This window comes from Sminthopsis crassicaudata, chromosome 3 (assembly GCF_048593235.1).
Source record: "Sminthopsis crassicaudata isolate SCR6 chromosome 3, ASM4859323v1, whole genome shotgun sequence".
Taxonomy (NCBI): Eukaryota; Metazoa; Chordata; class Mammalia; order Dasyuromorphia; family Dasyuridae; genus Sminthopsis; species Sminthopsis crassicaudata.
This window is the reverse complement of record NC_133619.1, coordinates 53,598,925-53,615,803: the sequence shown is the minus strand read 5'-3', so window position 1 is coordinate 53,615,803 and position 16,879 is coordinate 53,598,925. Positions and strand designations below refer to the sequence as shown.

At 35.7% G+C, this 16,879-nt stretch overlaps 1 protein-coding gene across 4 annotated transcripts in view; it reads right to left on the bottom strand.

Annotated features, from left to right (window-relative positions):
- Positions 1-15,967, bottom strand: part of SLC19A3 (solute carrier family 19 member 3) — a 56,573-nt gene extending 40,606 nt beyond the window's left edge. For 3 of the 4 annotated variants that reach the window (XM_074298498.1, XM_074298496.1, XM_074298497.1), the window contains exons 1-2: positions 5,293-5,632; positions 4,829-4,864 (exon numbers count right to left, since the gene is read on the bottom strand). The gene's annotated coding sequence lies outside the window, so the exon portion shown is untranslated. Of the gene's footprint in view, positions 1-4,828; positions 4,865-5,292; positions 5,633-15,866 lie in introns of those variants that run through there. The other variant, XM_074298495.1, reaches the window with a different exon arrangement.
- Between the last annotated feature and the right edge of the window lie 912 nt (positions 15,968-16,879).

Genomic DNA, 16,879 nt, shown 5'->3' with positions numbered 1-16,879 from the left:
TATTAAATCTCAATTAATTACATTTATCTGTTTGTTCTACCCTGGGCAGACAGGTTTTTTCCCATCCTGATTGACATCTAATAGGTCTGTTGCCCTCCCAGTTTGGTGTTATCTTTAGGTTTATTTTTATTTATTTATTTATTTATTTTTGAGGCTGGGGTTAAGTGACTTCTCCAGGGTCACACAGCTAGGAAGTGTTAAGTGTCTGAGACCAGATTTGAACCCAGGTCCTACTGAATTCCTACTGAATTCAAGGCTGGTGCTCTATCCACTGCGCCACTTAGCTGCCCCCTGGTGTTATCTTTAAATTTGTTAAGCATGCTATCAAGATCTTCATCAAAAATGTTAAGAGAGAGCCCTGAAGCAGAAACCTACTTCACCCTACATACACATTAAGCATGACCCTTGGGTCTGATTATTTAGCCACTTCTGAGATCTACATATCTATGTAATCCATAAAAATAGGAGAAATAATTTCATTAAATGTCTTCAGGGACCATTTTTAATTTAAATTTTGTAGTGTCCAGTATTCTGTCTATCACTGTGCCTTAATAAATCTTTGTTGAATTGAATTAGTTCACTGAATCTGTGTTGTCAGAGTTGAACTGAGAAGTCCAAATTGCTAGGTCTAAAGACATCAGAAGCTCCTGGATTCTTTGCATCCTTGCTTTACTATGCAAATTTTAGAGAATTTTACATCTTCAGCTTAATGTTTAACCTTTCAGATTGTTGACTTCTCAGGTCCTACTCAGATGGATTTTCTGATTCCAGTGTTGTCCATTTGTAGCCCTTCTACTTCCTAGTTTCATGTTACAGATCCAGTGACTGACCCAGGCAAACAAAAGTGTTCTTCATCTCTTTGTTCTTAACTCTTTGTAACTGTTGATCTAAATTGTTATGTAGTTAGCTGGTCCTGAATGAATAGTATCTGCTAAAATTAGTTTGGATTGCTCATCCCAATAGTGGCAACAAAAGTATCAGGCTAATTCTTTCAATGAAGATTCCCAAGATATGCCTTCCCCACAATACCTTTTCCCTCTCCCCTAACTCTTAAGACACATAGGTATCGAAATAAAAACTATATTCCTTTAAGAAAGATTATTTCCACTTTAATGAAGTTCATTTTGACTTCAGTGGGGCAGCTAGGTGGTACAATGGATAGAATGCCAGGCCTGAAATGAGGAAGACTTGAATTCAAATTCAGTCTCAGATGCTTACTAGCTATGTGACCTTGGGCAAGTCACCTCATCTTGTTTGCCTCACTTTTCTCATGTATAAAATGAGGTGGAGAAGGAAATGGGAAACCTCTCCACTTTTGCCCAAAATACCTCAAATGGGTATAAAGAGTTGGACACAACAACAACAAATTTTAACTTCATCCTATGTGGATTTCTAGCCATCTAGTTTGAGCAGATGGTAAGTTCCTTTTGTTACTTGTCGGTAGTATGAGGTGAGCATCTGGCTCTCTCAATCTGCAATAATCTACCAATACCTGTCAAATTCTTCTGGTCTAGCCACCTAAAATATGCCCATCTATCAATAAATAAAGTATAGATATATACATATATATGCTTGTTTATATGTAGTCACTCATATTCACACATAAGTGTATATACTCTATAAATAAATGTATATCTATCTATCCATCTATCTATCTAGATGTGTGTGTGCATATGTGTACATTCTCTCTTTTGCACACACACACACAACTGAAAATCTTAGTAAAATTTTGATAATCAGTTCTTTATTCACTCTGCCATTATGTCTCTATACTGTGACTGATGACAACGGACAATGAATGCTTTAAGAGCACTAAATGCTGGAGTAGATAGATAAAGCTGAACTTGTAGTCAAAAAGATGTGAATTCAAATCCTATCTTAGATACTTGTTAGACACCAAGCAACAGTGGAAGATCTCAACTTTCCCCTCTCACAATCAGATAAACTAATCACAAAATAAACAGGAAAGAAACTAGGGAGGCTAATCGAATCCTAGAAAACCTAGATATAATAGACCTCTAAAGAAAACTTAATTTCTTGGCAGTACATGGCATCTACACAAAAAGTAATCATGTTTTAGGACAAAAACCTCACAATCAAATGCAGAAATAGTAAATGTTTTCTTTTTAGACCACAATGCAATAAAAATTACATTCAATAAAGGATCAGAGAAAGATACACTAAAAACCAATTGGAAATTAAATAATCTAATTCTAAAAAACGAGTGCGTCAAACAACAAATCACAGAAACAAGCCATAATTTCATCCAAGAGAATGACAATACTGAGACAACATACCAAAACCTATGGGATACAGTCAAAGCAGTTCTCAGGAAATTTTATATCTCTAAATAGCTACATGAATAAAATAAAGAAAGAGGAGATCAATGAATTGGGCATGCAACTAAAAAAGCTAGAAAAAGAACAAATTAAAAACTCCCAATTAAATAGCAACTCAGAAATTCTGAAACTCAAAAGAGAAATTTATAAAATTGAGACTAAGAAAACTATTGAACTAATAAATAAAACTAAGATTTGATTTTATGAAAAAACCAACAAAATAGACACTAAGCAAATCACCTAACTTTTAGTTTCTTTATTTGTAAAATGGGGCTAATACTAGTACCTACTTCCCAGGATTGTTCTGAAGATCAAATGAGTTAACATATATGAAGTGTTCTGCAAACTTTAGCAAAGCATTATATAAATAAAAGCAATTTTAAAAAAATATATATATTATCTTATTCAGGACTTGCAATAGCCTTGTGAGGTAAATTTTCTGAGTACCACTTTCTGAGAAGTTTGAGATTCTGTCAGATCATAAATGACTTGCCCATGGTCATATAATTAGTATTTGATCTCATATTTCCTGATTTCAAATCCAACAATTTATTGAGCCCCCCCCCCAGTTTATATTACATTGACTTCACATATTTGCATCTATCTGTTTCCTTATTTCAAATCCAGCCATTTATTGACCTCACCAGTCTATTGACTTCACATCCCTGAATATATATTACATACATCTATATAACATATATATATATTTTTTTTTTGCTATTCAGTCATTTTTTTAGTCACATCAAACTCTTCTTGACCCCTATTTGGAGTTTTCTTGGTAAAGATGCTAGAGTGCTTTGCCATTTTTTTCTCCAGCTCATTTTACAAATGAGGAAACTGAGGTAAACAGGGTGAAGTGCCATGCCCAGGGTCACACAGCTTGATAAATGTCTGAGGTCAAATTTGAATTTAGGTAGATGAGTCTTTCTGACTTTAGTGGTCTATCCACTAGCTGCCCCATAATACAACATAAAGCACATATATTATAAAAGAAAAATTTCTCATTTTTTGTTACTGATATCTCTCTTTCTAGCTTCTAAGATGTCCTACTTTAAATAGTTCTTCTCTTGCTACTATCCCTAACAAATGCGGAATAATTTGGCGTGTATCTACTCTTCCTGCCAAGGATACTTTTGTAAACATTAAGTAGCGGCTGTTCATTCTTCTGACATGAAGTCTGTGGGAAGAGCAGCTTGTACACTGTTTCAGAGTTGCTTTGGGGACTCTGCAGTGTTCAGTATCCAGCACTTGCCAATTCTGCCCCCTCTCTCTTGGATTTGCATGTTCAGATGCTCCCATTAAAAGCCCCTGAATAAAGGAAGGAGAACTTCCTTACTGATGATGCTCATTGCATATCTGGGGTTATCCCTCATTCTGGAGACCCTGGCTCTAGCAGCAGCATCATGCTCCTAAAAAATAGCTGCTCACTAAACATTTATTTTCCATTTTAAATTCAGAGCATTCAGCTTCTCTGTGTTTATTGTGAACACTCGGGCTACAAGCTCAGCAGCAAAAGCTGATTCTGTTGCTTACTGATTTTATGCTGCTGTTTCTATTTTCTTGTAGGATTAAGGAGCTGGAAGAAATCTTAAGGATCTTCTAGTCAATCAAACATTTTCAATTCACATATGGGGAAACTGAGACCCAGAAAAGAGGTGAACTGGGTTCCTTCCTACTACTGAAAGTTCCTTCTTTCTTCCTGGCTGTCTGCTTCATTGCCTTCATTTGAATAAAGCTTTGGTGTGAGAGAGGAGGGTGAATAAAGATGAAATCATTACTTTTTCATTTAGATTTTCTTTACTGCAGAGATAAGCTATTGTTGTAGTTGTTTGTCCTTTGTTCTCAAAGGAAACCAAGACTTCATGGAGGTGATGCTATGGCATGCAAGGGAATGGCATTTAAATGACAGAGGACTGTGCAAGGTCACCTGCCTCAGTTTCCCCTCCAGAGTCTTCTGATCCCGGTTGTGAAGATTTCTGCCAGTCTAGCACCTTAGCTCTATCTATGGATAGGCTTTCAAGGAAAAATTAGCATGGTGGGGACACTAGAACTAAGATTCTCATTGACCAAAAGCGAAGAGACTTAGAGATGTAGATTGTAACTAGGTTGGGGTGATTTGGACTCAGGCCAAAGACAATGAAATATAAAATAGAGAGAATGTAATATGTGTATTTACTAGCAAAATTGTTTTTTGTGACTAGTTTTAACTCCATATTATATTTAGCCTACTGCCATATATATTCTTCTATAAACTTTTCTCGTAATTAATTCTCTCCCCTTTCCACTGACTACTTTTTAAAATAATTTTCCATATTGCGATGACTTTTATTATTTTCCATGTATTTTCATATTTCTGTTTCTTGCCCTAGGAATGAAAATTGCTCATTATAACTCTGGGAGTCAAGGCTAACGACTATAAACTTGATATTGAATGGAGTCAATGAAAGCACAAATGCAGATGTGACAGTTAAAGGTTCAGTACTACTCACCTTATGAACTTTGAGGCAACCTTTGCAGGGTAAGTGCTGTCAGGGACCAAAAAAAAAAAAAAAATCACTATCTAGTATGCTAAATTCGGAGCTCGGCCTCTGCCTAGCCACAAAGATGGCACCATTATGTTAAACATGGGTTTCACATTTCCATCTATAAACTAAACCCAATATCTGCCTCCTAACATATCTGAGCAAATCAGTGCCTGGAGCACAAATGTCTTATTTCCTTGAAACATACACACACATATACATACACATATCCCAAAAACAATATACAGGTGTCACTGATGTGATTTATGATCACAGGTATTAAGGGAGTCCCCAAGTTTGAAAAGTTTTTAGATTGTCTTCTCTGGAACAGTGTGACTATAGAAGGAAGTTTTGTAGATAAGGAAAACCCTGCCCAATTTGAAGTACACGATTCAAATATAACGGACATCTCTTGAAAACAAATCTCCTACCTTTTCTTTGGGAAAATTACTTTTCTTCTCATAAAAAAAAAAAATCCCGTATTTACATCAGGGCTTCTTTTGTACTCCGACATGGTCCAGCATTAATTTTTCTGGTGTTTCCTCAATGCATTTGGCCACAGGCTTTGCTATGTGCTCTCCTTCATCTCACAGTAATCTTGTCCTGATCTCTTCCCTGACAAAGGAACTCTCCAGCCAGCAGTTATGAGGTGATTGCTTTGTAGTGGTCCCAAGTTTTCTTTTTGTCTGAAATGTCAAATATCTATATTTCTACCACAGTTAACTTTAAGGACTGGGGCCCTTGAAATTCTCCCTGCTCCCTTCCCTTCCGTGGTTCTCTTTTCCCTGACCTCACCAATATCTTATTCTTGGTATTGGAGTTCAAACTTTGTCCTTCTCTTTCATCCAATTATTAACATGTCTGTTTTTTCCTGGTACTTGGCTTTCAACTTTTTTTTTTTTTTCTGAAATACTGCCCAGAATGCTTTCCAGCTGGCTCCTGGCCAATGTTTTCCATTCTTCTTAAGAGTGAGCCAGTGTGAATGGTATAGTCCCCAAGAAATGGCAATGTGGACTTGAATTTACATACATACACATGTATATGCATATATGATATATTTGAAATAAATTCAAAGCTCCTAGATTACCTTATTTGTTTTTATAATATCCCTTTGAAATAGTTAATGAGCATTTATTAACTACTTACTGTGGACTAGACATTGCATTAATATTAGGATGGTTGTTGTTTATCCTTTGTTCTCTTACAGCAGAGATATGACACCATGACATACAAGTGAGTTAGATTTAAGAGAGAGTTGTCTGGGCAAAGACACCAGCCTCACTGGGATACAAAGAAAACAAAATTTGTCCCTGACATCAAGAAACTTACATTCCAATGGAGGAAATAACAATAAATAATTATATACATAAAACATTTCCACAGGATTCATGGAAGGTAATCTGAGAGCAAAAGACACCAGAGAGGAAAGAAGAAAATATTTCAGTAGGAAGCCAATTGAATATTTTGCCCCTGTTTATGGATATATATACATACATATATATATCTAGGACAGGGTGACTGAAAATTTTCTCTCCAGCACTGATTTTCTCTCCACAATGGCTCTTTATAGGACCATGACATGGGGTCCTATGACATGGAGTTCTATTTTCAGTGGGTTTCATCTGACCACTGGGTGCATTTTCCCTCCACTACATTCTTCCTTGATTATTTATTGTCTCATCCCCCCTCTCCTTGGCTTTCTCCAGTGGGTTGGGGTTGGGGCAGAAGTCAAGTTTTCTGAAGGACATTAACAACACATATATAATTGGAGGAGATTGCCTTCTGTGCCTCTCCAAATGAATTTTCTTTAGGCACTGAAAGACCTAGTTATGTCTCTGTCTTTAGTGAACTGGCAAAGGTAAGACTGAAACTACTTTCTTGATTCTCGTGCCCAGAAAACATTGCATTGAACTATTTTGTTATCCTTTAGTTTTGAATAACAAGGTAGTCATATATGAATAGAAGAGGAATTGTATCTAATATTCAATATGTTCACCTTGCATATTTTCAGCACATGCAAAAGGTTCAAATTCAGGAATTGATGTCTGGTAAGTTTTGGGTAGTCTTATTACCCTACTCATAGCATCTAGATTGAAGAGATGGGCTCAACAAAAGAAAAACAAAAATAGATATTGTCTATCAAGGAGAACTACATTTCTGAAATGCTCATCGTCCTGCATCCTGAAATGTCAAAAAAAACATCCTTGCTACTTCCTGAATATGAGAAACTATTGAAAGAGATAAGATGCTAATATTTCACAGGCAAGTTTTCATAGTGATAGGGCACATCAGTCTATTGGTTTCCTTACAATTTGTTCCAAGGTAACATTTCTGAGTGTTAATGACTTGAGAATAAGATGGACAAATGCTGAATTGGATGTCAGAGAGGTTGGTTGAATTCTTTATTCTTTCACTCACTCCCTGTATGACTCTGCACATAAGAGGACTTTATTCCTCTGGGCCTCATCTTTCTTATCAGTAAACTAAAATGATTGTACTAGATGCTTTCTAAATTTCCTTCCAGATCTATATGTATCATCTTATGAGCCTAAGGGAACTTTTCTCTGTATCCCTAGCCATAAAAGGACTAAGTGCTTTTTGTATTTCTCCTTGTCAGTCTAAGGTATATGATTGTGAGGAATCCCAGCTTCTGATGCCCCTTAAGGTTAGAGAGAATTCTGCTCTTTCTACACCCATTATGTCTTTTGAACTTTATTTTGAATGCAGTTTTCCATAGCAACTGGAGGATGACAGAATGGAGCCTCTAGAGGAGTAAACACTTGCAGTCTCCCTTCCATGATTTAGAGATTACAATTAACTCAGTATCATATTTTAAACATAAGTAGAGGGCTCTGATTTAAAGAAATATCTAGGGCTCTCACCTAAGGGAACCCTTTTAGCAAAGTATTTTAGCACACAGTAACTAACAAATGCTTTTTCTTTTTTTTGTTGTTGTTAAAGCTTTTTATTTTCAAAACATATGCATGAATAATTTTTCAACATTGACTCCTGCAAACCTTCCCTCCACCCCTTATCCTAGATGGCAAATAATCCATTATATGTTAAGCATGTCAAAATATGTAATGAATGCTTTTTCATTCATTCATGTTCATCAAACAGAAGTCCTGAATTCATAGTAATGATGACCATGTCTATATTTTAAATTATACTTCCCTCAACAACATACTTGACATTGCTTTTGGTGTTTTTTTTTGGGGGGGGGCGTGTGAAGCAAGATATTTTCAGGAAGAATAAATGTATATTCTAAAGATGTAAACACATAAACTTCCTGTGCACTTCCTTCTCACCTTCACATTGCAAAGAACATAAACTTTCAAATCAGAGAAAAGGAAAGAAAGGAAGGGAAGAAGAGGAAGAAAGAGACAAGGATAAAGAGAAAAAAGCAAAAAAAAAAAAAAAAAAAAAAGGAGAGAAAAGAGAAAAAAGAAAGGAAGAAAAAAGAGAAGGAAGTTTACAAAAGATTTATTACTATCTACTACAAATCTTTGAATTTCTATTCCTATACCTGGCCATGGCATGGAATTGCCCCAGGTCTCTCAAAGATTGTGCCAACAGAACACAAGCTCTCACAGGTTCTATCAAGCTAGAAAGTCTTTGAGAAGAGGCCTAACACAGCCTAGCTAAATTATTTTTTTTTTTGTTGAGTTAAAAAGAAATTAATTTATGAAGCACTTATTTTCTCTCCTCATTTTATTGTTCATCTATTTAAAATGTGAAGAGAATCATATCATATATATTTTATTCCTGTGGTTAAAAGATAACATTTCTTTTTGAAGTTTAATTAATTAAAAAATTAAAAAAAAAACCTCCTTTCCCATTTTATCTCCCTTTTATTTTTCTTTCTGGAAAAGGAGAGGATCCTTGTAAAAATAATTATAGTCAAGCCAAAAAAATTCCTGCGTTGGCCATGTCCAAACATTTTACACACACACACACACACACACACACACACCCCTCTCTATTTACATTTGCATTCTGAATCTATCACATCTCTGTTATGCTTCATTATTGGTGTTCAGAAAATCATGGTTGGTCATAGTACAAATCTGAATTTTAAAGATTTTTAGTATTGTTTGTGTTTACAATGTTTTTTATCATATAAATTATCCTCCTGTTTCTTCTTACTTCATTCTGCATCATTTTCTAAAAGTCTTCCCAGAGTTCTCTGGAAGAAAATTTCTTGAAGCACAACAATACTTTATTACATTATTTATACTATCATTTCTTCTGCAGTTTTTAAATTGATAGGTACCCTCTTAGTTTTCAGTTCTTTCCCACTACAAATAGGGATACTATAAATATGCATATGGGTTCTATTTTCTCTCTTTGAGTAATAAAGTTACTGCTGGATCAAAAGTATGTACACGTTTTATAACTTTTTGTGCACAGTTCCAAATTGCTTTCCAGAACGGTTAGAATAAATCAGAGTTCTATCAACAGAGATAATACACTTAATATACCTATTTTCCTCTAGCTTCTCCAACATTTATTATTTTCCTTTTTTTTTTGTCAGCTATCTCAATCTGAGAGATATGAGGTAATTATATTTGATTCACACTTTTCCAATTATTAGTGATTTAGAGTTTTCTATATGTTTCTTAATAGCTCAGATTTCTTCCTTTGAAAACTGCCTATTCATATCCTTCAATCATTTGCAGAATGATGAACTAGCTAAATTTAGTAAAACTAATCACTCTTGACCACAAGGCAATGGATTTAGGGCCTGTAGTAAGTCTTGAAGATCATTTACTGAGTTCTATAGGAGTTGAATTCTGCATTGAAGTATTCAAACTGGGAGGTAGAGTGAGGGAGAGATGGCTTGTGTGGAGTTAGAGTTGGCTACAAATATCTCTTTGTTCAGGCTTTGCAGTTAGCAGGGTCTGCAGTATTTTCTTAAGAGCTCACTAATCACAGCTTTCTGCATTTGACCTAATTCATCAAAGTGCTTGATGCTCTCCAAATATTTCTCATAGCACTTTGTCAGGGCCTCCCCTTTGCAATTTCTGTCTAATTTGCAAAGGAGTTATTTGCATGCAAGCCTTATCTCCCTTACTAGATTGTCAAGTGAGTTTCCTGAAAGCTGAGACACTAGACTGCTTTCATCTTTGCCAGTTTAGCTCAACACAATGTCTTACATAGTTATATTTATTGTTTAACAAATACTGACTTTGAATTTGGACACATTTCACCAGGAAAAAGTCTTTTTGTCTACAAAGAAAAAAAAATATCAGTTTGATTCTGGAAAATTGGGAGTTGACATCTCACAGGAGTTAGAATACTTGAGAAATAAGAACTTTAAAAGTGATGTTTTATAAAATTTCAATAAAGTAGAAATATCTTTCCAATGTGAGATATCTTAGTCCTTGCTACAAGTACTTGCTTGCCTCTATTTTTACATGCTCTAGGAATACTTCCATGGTTCCATTGTACAAATTGACAACATACGGCCTGAAGGGTAATTCAATAGAATTTTATCAATAGAGCTCTGGTATTTCAATCTATAAATTCTTGGGCAAATCATAGATCCTTCTAAGACCTTACTGACTTGATCTGTAAAATGAAAGGGTTGGAATAGAATGATCTCTATGAAAGCTTTCACATCTAATTACCTAATGAACACCTGTGGCACAACTCATAATCTCAAAGCTACTTCTAGTCTTCTCTTTTATCTCTTTTTCCTGTAGGTTAAAAACCACAAAATCGGTGTCTTGAGTTTAGCTCTATCTAATGACAATGAGTGGATCTGTCTCTATTTTTGTTTCAGTTTCTCTGGGTCTTTGTCTGTGTCTGTCTCTACGTCTTTCTGGCTATATATATTTTTTCCTGTCTTGAGTTTTTGGCTTCTGGGAATCAGGAAAATGTCTAGATTAAGTACCTCTTCTCTCTTTTGTTTTGCCTAGCTTATTTCTTTTTGGTACAAAGTCCCAACTTCCTGATTCCAGTTCCAACTTTTGCTCCTCCCCATTACAAACTTCCTCATCAGCTTGAAAGAGCTTTCTTTTTTGGCCTTTGAATGAGACTCTCCATATCCTTGAGCCAAACTGTCAAGCAAACAGGATTCTCAGATAGAAATATTTCTGGAAACTCAAATGAGTAATCAAAAAAAAAAAAAAAAAAAAAAAAAAAAAAAAAAAAAAAAAAAAAAGAAAGAAAGAAAGAAAAGAAAAGAAATAATGTACTTTCCCAGGAAGAATACATGAATTCTATCCAAAGATTTCATAAAGTATGGGAGGCTTCATGGTCAGTAGCCCATCTAACATGTCCACCTCAAAAATCAGAATTTTGGAATGAGAAGAGATCTCAAAGGCCATTTAATCCAAATGGCACCCTAACAGTAATTTCATCTAAAATAACTCCAGGAAATGATTTTCCTACCTTCATTCAAAAATTTCTAATGAAGGGAAACCCTACTGTTCCCCCAAATCATTCTGTTTCTATTAATTTAAATGTTTTCTGAAGCATATATTTATTATGTATACTTCATTCCTGGTTTCACTCTGTTGTGACCCTGGATATCTTAGAATCACCCGGATTCAGGATAAGCAAAAGTCTTTATTCTTGGTCTTTTGGGGTTGCCATCAGGGGATTAGATCTAACAATCTCCACACTGCCTTCCTCCCTCTCCACTGCCAAAAGAATGATCCTGCCTGTCCTACTCCACCTTCTTATCCCTCTCTTTTCCTTCTTTGTCCACACCCACTGATCCAGCACAGAATAGTTGGGGAGGGTCTTTCTCCAAGCATATGTTAATAGAGAATTGTCCAAATGGTAATTAGCCCTACATGCTAGGTTACCTAGCATCTGCTCAGTTCTAGCCCTTTACAACTCTTGATTCTCAGACTTTGCCACCTATTCTCTAGAAGGCTTCTTGATTTGGTGGTGCCATCTTGCTTTGGCCCTCTCTTCTGATTGGTAAATCCCTACTTTGGACTATCATTTCATGAAGTTGTCAGGACATGCTCACTTCATGCCTTAGTCTCCAGATTTTTCAACCTCTTCCTTATCTTCCTCCATTAGAATAAAAATTGGGAGATCTTTTTTTGGCTTCCTAGCAGTGCAGTGCCTGACATATAATTGATAGTCAAAAAGTGATTATTAAGTACCTACTATTTGGGGTTTTTCTGCCTCTACCTTCTCTGTACTACAAACTCCTCCATCGATCTTTCTATCCCTAACACACAAACTGTAATGTCTTAAAAATGAGGATTCATAAATTGTATTGAAGTGAATTATATCAAAATTAAATGTTATAATATAGATGCTTAATTAAGTATATTAATAAATATAGATAGATAAATAGGAAAAGTATTCCTTAGGTCTATTGCTAAGGGGTAGTAGAGATGCAGAAAGTGGCAAAATACAATCCTGTCTAATAGTCTAATGAAGGAACTCATAGTTTTATGGACTAGTGAGCACTTAAATGTCCTATCTATCAACTATCCATATGTCTATTTACCTATTGTTTGTATGTCTGTCTATCATCAATTCATGTCTGTCTATCATCTATTCATAGCTATCTATGTAAATTGGTCTATCTGCTAATATATTTCATTGTGGCAACTGCTTATAACATTTAATTTAAATTTAATTCAATTGAACACAATTTTATTAAGTTTTCATGTTTAAGATGTTGGGTTTATATGTAGGAAATACAAAGCTAGATGGAGGAGTTTATATTGTAATGGAGAGGGTAGGGAGAAGCATGCTAAAATAACTAACAAGAGAGAGATGCATACAAAGGGGAAATATAGAATAGCTAGAATGAATTGGAAGAGGAAGAATGTGTGTGTGTGTAAATCAGACAAAAAAAAAACAAAAACCATTTCATGGTCTCTAAAGTGACTTTGAAGGTTCTTTCTAAATGGCACTTGAATAGGACTTGAAAGAGAGAAGGTTTCAAATAGCAGAGATGGGTGTGTACACATATTTAATTCTGGTCTTGATCAATAGTTCAAGAAAAAGCATGGAAATAGGAGAAGACAGAATGAGCCTTTGGTACATAAAGTAATTCAATGAGTCTGCAGTATTTAGTACATGAAGGAAATTAGTATGAGATAGGTATAGAAAGGTAAATTGAAGTCAGAAGGATGGAATTAGAAGGACTTCTAATTCTGAATGTCAGGATTGGAAGTTTATATTTTAGTTGGTCGCCAATGAAAATCCAGTGAAGATTTTTGAGCATAAAAGTAACGTGAATCAAACATTATCAGCAGTATGTGGTGGCCTTCTCTCCATATGTGGGAAGATCTGATCTTTTCTACAATGACCAACATTCCACTTGGGCTGGTGTGTTAATGTTCATTTCATGACCTTTGCCCATCTTTCTTATTTGAATTCTTAGATTTGATTCCAGTGTAATAATAGCACTACTGGTGATAGCTTGAGCCATTTTCTTTCCCTCTGGATGAGTTTTCTCATTGTATTAATTGTATTATTAATTGTACAATTGTATTATTAATTGTATGAATCACCTACAGGCAATAGGAGTTTTAAGTTAGGTATTCAGAAAAGCAATCAATAAATTGATGTTAAAGAGGTAGACAAGAAACAAGGTAATTGGTGGGGATTTTATAGTATTAGAAACAAGAAAAGAAATGAGTTAAACAGTGGTTACACTAAGAAAGGGAATTATGGAGATAGAATTGCCAGGATTGTAAGATTATGGATTTAGAGCTGAAAAAGGCCTTAGAAAATGTTTAATTTAATACATATTTTATAGATAAGGCAAATGAGATTGCTGTTGTCTCTTTGGGACTTTGTGAGAGGGAGGGAGAGAGAGAGAGAGAGAAAAAAAGAGAGAGCGAGAGAGAGAGAGAGAGAGAGAGAGAGAAAGAGAGAGAGAGAGAGACAGAGACAGAGAGAGACAGAGACAGAGAGACAGAGAGACAGAGAGAGAGAGAGAGAGAGAGAGAGAGAGAGAGAGACAGAGAGAGACAGAGACAGAGAGACAGAGAGACAGAGAGAGAGAGACAGAGAGAGAGAGAGAGAGAGAGAGAGAGAGAGAGAGAGACAGAGAGACAGAGAGACAGAGAGACAGAGACAGAGAGAGACAGAGAGAGAGAGACAGAGAGAGAGACAGAGACACAGAGAGAGAGAGAGATGGAGGGAGGGAAAAGGGGAGAGAGAGGGGGGAGGGAAAAGGAGAGGGAGAGGGATAGAGACTCAAATTAAGAGACAGAGACACAGAGAGAAACAGAGATAGACATACACAGAGAGAGATATACAGAGAAACAGAGAGACAAAGAGTGAAAGCCAGAAAAAAAAGAATCATTATTATAAGAATATCAATTTTATAAGTGATTAAAAAAGAGTCTCAGAAAGGAGAGATAATGTACATAGGTCACATATTGAATATCAGAAAGCTGAAATTAAATTCATTTCTCCTGATTCCCAGTCTACCCTCCCCACCATGGCTTCCCTTTTGTCTCCATACCACTTTAATATTCATTTATACGCCTGGAGTTATATATACTCTCTAGTCAACTAGAATGAAGATACCCAGAGAAATCAGAGACAAAATTGTCTCCCAGAAGAAGTCATTGTTAGGTATCTAACTATTTCCAGTATTCCAAACAAGCAAGAACAGTAGATCAGAGAGTTGGATGGAATCCAGCATAGTTCCCGGTACATAGCAGGTACCTAATAAATACTTACTGACTGACAGATGTATCATTTCCATGAAATACTTGGATAACAGTAATCATAATGATATTCTTCTCATCCTGTCTGCTGCTACAAAGAAGCTCTGAATGAATTAATAAATTTGCAAAAAATGACCATCTCTCCTAGCACTTTTATTGAACTACAAAGACACTTATGACACCTACCTGGTACAATAGTTTGTTGAACAATACACTTAAAAGAATAATAGTAAAATACTTTCTTGTTGATAGACTAGGATGTTTCTATCTGAATTTCATTAAAAAAATCAGAAGAATTTTTACATAAAATAATATTTGTTCATATTTATCTGGCACTTTAAGTCCTAAAAATAAAACTCCCCAAAGCATATCACTATGTTACTTTTGCTAACTTTTGCTATGTGGTAAAATAGTCCAAGCATCATCATCCCCATTTTACAAGTGGGAAAACCAAAGTTGCTTGAGAAACCTCTGTTGATCAGTCATTACATCTATTGATTTAATTAGTATAATTATCAGTTTCAATTACGGCAGTTTGACACCAATCTTTTTGGCCAGTTGAAAGAAAATAATTTGTCTCAAATGCATTCCATTATGTGAAAAGCACCTTTTGTTGGTCAATTTGTGATTATAGTTTTTTAAAAAATCTGAAAGCCCAGAGCCTAGCATATTTTGGGCACTCAAAAAGTCCTTGTAGAATTCAGCTGAAGAGCTGACAAATCTCCTTATAAAAGCTCCCAAAATTTCCAGATACTCAACAAAAGCAAAATAATGCCTTCTTCTTCTTTTTTTTTTTTTTTGGCTAGATAATAATATTGATTCTATGCCATTTCCCTATTCCTCTTTACCTTTCATTAATTCAAAGGGGATTTTCTTTTTATTTTGTAAGGTGAGGTTCCTATTTTAAGTCTGTCACATGTTCACACCTGATCATCTAAATCAGCCAGAGAGTTGGGCAAACTTCCAGGGGCAAATTTACCTTGCAAAATTCACTTCTTACTATATTGTTATATGAGGAATCAAGTGAATTTTCCAGCATGGCTATTTTAAAATATGATCTTTTAAAATATGTTTTAAATGGAAACACCCTTAATCTTAAAAACAACTTTTTTTTTTTGTCTTCCATGATCATTGATCTATAGACATGGAGAAAGAATTTTCTCTTTTCCTTGAAGACAATCTTTTCCTTCCCAAGGATAATAGTCAGGATTAGTATAGACACATTTTTTTTTCAATTCAATGAACCTATGGATCCCAGGATACCAGAGTAGACTCAATCATTTTGCTGGGGACTAAAATTAAAGTCTACATGGGAAAGAAAAGAAAGGAAAACCAGAACAAACCTGCTCGTTCCGAATTATGCTGCAGGACTATAGCGTGTGAAGAGAATAGAGAGATCCCCACACATACACATTTCACCCCAGTCTTGGCATTCAGCTCCAGACCTGAAGAACTACACCGACTCCTTTCAGGAGTGTCCTGAGGATGGCCCTGCCCACTTGACATTCTTCCTTACCTGAAACTCCAGCATGTCTGAACTGGTTGGCCCTGGGTGTAACCCTGATTGCATAAACCCATCCAGGATGGATCCTATGAGCCGAAGAGATGAAGAATTATGGAACTGTGTTGCAATGGCTTAATATTTTTCTTCCACCTTATTTAACTTTAAGAATTATTTTACCCTTTCAACAGGGCTCTGGACCCAACTACCAAAGTCAAATCTGAGATAAGCAGCTCCTAGGTTAGCTAGAGTCCAAAGACATCTTGGTGTGATTAAGTGAAGACTGGAGTTAGAGGTAGAGAATCTTGTGTTTGAATGCCATCTTTGCTCTGAGTGATTTTGAGCAAGTCATTTCCATCTGGAAGAAAACTTCCAACTTTCTCATTTGTAAACATGATTGAGTTAGTCTGGGATTTTTTTCTAACTCCCTTTTCATTCTGTTTTCTTTGAAAGAGTGACTTGAGGGGCAGCTAGGAGATACAATGGATAGAGAGGACCAGCCCTGAAGGCAGGAGAATCTGAATTCAAATCTGATGTCAGACACTTAACACTTCTTGGCTATGTGATCCTGGGCAGGTCACTTAACCCAATTGTCTCAGGAAAGAAAGAAAGGGAGAGAGAAAGAGAGAGAGAGAGAGAGAGAGAGAGAGGAAGGAAGAAAGAAGAAAAAAGAAATAGTAACTTGAAAAGCCCTGAAGTTCAAGGCAGAAATCCCTAGAGCCTGTAGGATCCTGAAGAGTCAAGAAGCCCAAATTATAGTCATAGGATGGAAGATTTGGCACAAGAAGGAATCTTGGAGACCATATAGTTCAACCCCTTCCTTTCACAAATGAGGAGACAGCCTCAAAAAGGTCA